Genomic DNA, 3,163 nt, shown 5'->3' on the forward strand with positions numbered 1-3,163 from the left:
GTTGATTTGCAGGGAGAATGTGCAAAAGAGGATTGAAATAATGGGGTGCAAAGGAGCTAAATAATTAAATACAGTACAGAGAGAGAAGAGTAGTGTTTGGGCTAAATTATAGATGGGTATGTACAGGTGCAGTAATCTGTGAGCTGCTCTGAACAGCTGGTGCTTAAAGCTAGTGAGGAAGATAAGTGTTTCCAGTTTCAGAGGATTTGTGTAGTTTCGTTCCAGTATTGGCAGCAGAAAACTGGAAGAAGAAGGCGGCCAAAGGAAGAATTGGTTTTTGGGGGGTGACCAGAGAGATATACCTGCTGGAGCACGTGCTACAGGTGGGTGCTGCTATGGTCACCAGCGAGCTGAGATAAGGGGGGACTTTAACCTAGCAGGGTCTTGTAGATGACCTGGAGCCAGTGGGTTTGGCAGAGATATGAAGCGAGGGCCAGCCAACGAGAGCGTACAGCAAAATATAACATTTACATAAGTATTCAGACCCTTTACTCAGTATTTTGTTGAAGCACCTTCGCARCGACTACATCCTAGAGTATTCTTGGGTATGATGCTACAAGCTTGGCACATCTGTATTTGGTGAGTTTCTCCCATTCTTCTCTGCAGATCCTCTCAATCTCTTGTCAGGTTGGAAGGGGAGCATCGCTGCACAGCTCAGGTCAGGTCTCTCAAGAAATTATCGATCGGGTTCAAGTCCGGGCTCTGGTTGGGCCACTCAAGGACAATGAGACTTGTCCTGAAGCCATTCCTGTGTTGTCTTGACTGTATGCTTAGAGTTGTTGTCCTGTTGGAATGTGAACTTCGCCCCAGTTTGAGGTCCTGAGCAGGATATAGTCAAGGATCTCTGTACTTTGCGCCGTTCGTCTTTGACTCGATCCTGACTAGTCTCCCAGTCCCTGCTGCTAAAAAACATCCCCACAGCATGATGCTGCAACCACCATAGGGATGGTGCCAGGTTTCCTCCAGATGTGACATTTGGCATTTAGGCCAAATAGTTTCATCTTGGTTTCATCAGACCAGAGAACCTTGTTTCTCATGGTCTGAGAGTCTTTAGGTGCCTTTTGGAAAACTCCAAGCGGGCCGTCATGTGCCTTATACTGTGGAGTGGCTTCCATCTGGCCACTCTAAAATAAAGGCCTGATTGGTGGAGTGCTGCAGGAAGGTTCTCCCATCGCCACAGAGGCACTCTGGATCTCTGTCAGAGTGACCATCTGGATCTCTGTCAGTGTGACCATTGGATTCTTGGTCACCTCCCTGACCAAGGCCCTTCTCCACCGATTGCTTAGTTTGGCCTGGCAGCCAGCACTAGGAAAAGTTCCGAACTTCTATTTAAGAATGATGAAGGCCACTGTTCTTGGGGACCGTCAATGCAGCAGAAATTTGTTAGTACCTTTCCCCAGATCTGTACCTCGACACAATCCTATCTCAGAGCTCTACAGACAATTCCTTCTACCTCATGGCTTGGTTTTTGCTCTGACATGCACGGTCAACTGTGGGACCTTACATAGACAGGTGTGTGCTTTTCCAAATCATGTCCAATCAATTGAATWTACCACAGGTCGACTCCAATCAAGTTGTAGAAATATCTCAATGATGATCAATGGAAATAGGATGCACCTGAGCTCAAATTCGAGTCTTATAGCAAAGGGTCTGAATACTTATGTTTAACACATTTGTAAAAATGTCTAAAAACCTGTTTTTGCTTTGTCATTATTGGGTATTGTGTGTAGATGGGGGACATACATGTACATTTTACATTTAAGTCATTTAGCAGACGCCTCTTATCCAGAGCGACTTACAAATTGGGCATTCACCTTATGATATCCAGTGAACAACCACTTTACAATAGTGCATCTAACTCTTTTAAGGGGGGGGGGTTAGAAGGATTACTTTATCCTATCCTAGGTATTCCTTAAAGAGGTGGGTTTCAGGTGTCTCCGGAAGTGGGGTGATTGACTCGCTGACCTGGCGTCGTGAGGGAGTTTGTTCCACCATTGGGGTGCCAGAGCAGCGAACAGTTTTGACTGGGCTGAGCGGAACTGTACTTCCTCAGAGGTAGGGAGGCGAGCAGGCCAGAGGTGGATGAACGCAGTGCCCTTGTTGGGTGTAGGGCTGATCAGAGCCTGAGGTACGAGGTGCCTTCCCCTCACAGCTCCATAGGCAAGCACCATGGTCTTGTAGCGGATGCGAGCTTCAACTGGAAGCCAGTGGAGAGAGCGGAGGAGCGGGGTGACGTGAGAGAACTTGGGAAGGTTGAACACCAGACGGGCTGCGGCGTTCTGGATGAGTTGTAGGGGTTTAATGGCACAGGCAGGGAGCCCAGCCAACAGCGAGTTGCAGAATCCAGACGGGAGATGACAAGTGCCTGATTAGGACCTGCGCCGCTTCCGTGTGAGGCAGGGTCGTACTCTGCAATGTGTAAGACATGAACCTACAGGAACGGGTCACCGCCCTGATGTTAGCTGAGAACGACAAGGGTGTTGTCCAGGATCACGCCAAGGTTCTTAGCACTCTGGGAGGAGGACACAATGGAGTTGTCAACCGTGATGGCGAGATCAGTGGAACGGCAGTCCTTTCCCCGGGAGGAAGAGCAGCTCTGTCTTGCGAGGTTCAGCTGAGGTGGTGATCCTCATCCACACTGATGTCTGCCAGACATGCAGAGATGCGATTCGCCACCTGGTTATCAGAAGGGGAAAGGAGAAGATTAATTGTGTGTCGTCTGCATAGCAAATGATAGGAGAGACCATGTGAGGATATGACAGAGCCAAGTGACTTGGTGTATAGCGAGAATAGGAGAGGGCCTAGAACAGAGCCCTGGGGACACCAGTGGTGAGAGCACGTGGTGCGGAGACAGATTCTCGCCACGCCACCTGGTAGGAGCGACCTGTCAGGTAGGACGCAATCCAAGCGTGGGCCGCGCGCGGAGATGCCCAACTCGAGAGGGTGGAGAGGAGGATCTGATGGTTCACAGTATCAAAGGCAGCCGATAGGTCTAGAAGGGATGAGAGCAGAGGAGAGAGAGTTAGCTTTAGCAGTGCGGAGCGCCTCCGTGACACAGAGAAGAGCAGTCTCAGTTGAATGACTAGTCTTGAAACCTGACTGATTTGGATCAAGAAGGTCATTCTGGAGAGATAGCAGGAGAGCTTGCGCCAAGGACGGCCAC

This window comes from Salvelinus sp. IW2-2015, linkage group LG20 (assembly GCF_002910315.2).
Source record: "Salvelinus sp. IW2-2015 linkage group LG20, ASM291031v2, whole genome shotgun sequence".
Classification (NCBI taxonomy): Eukaryota; Metazoa; Chordata; class Actinopteri; order Salmoniformes; family Salmonidae; genus Salvelinus; species Salvelinus sp. IW2-2015.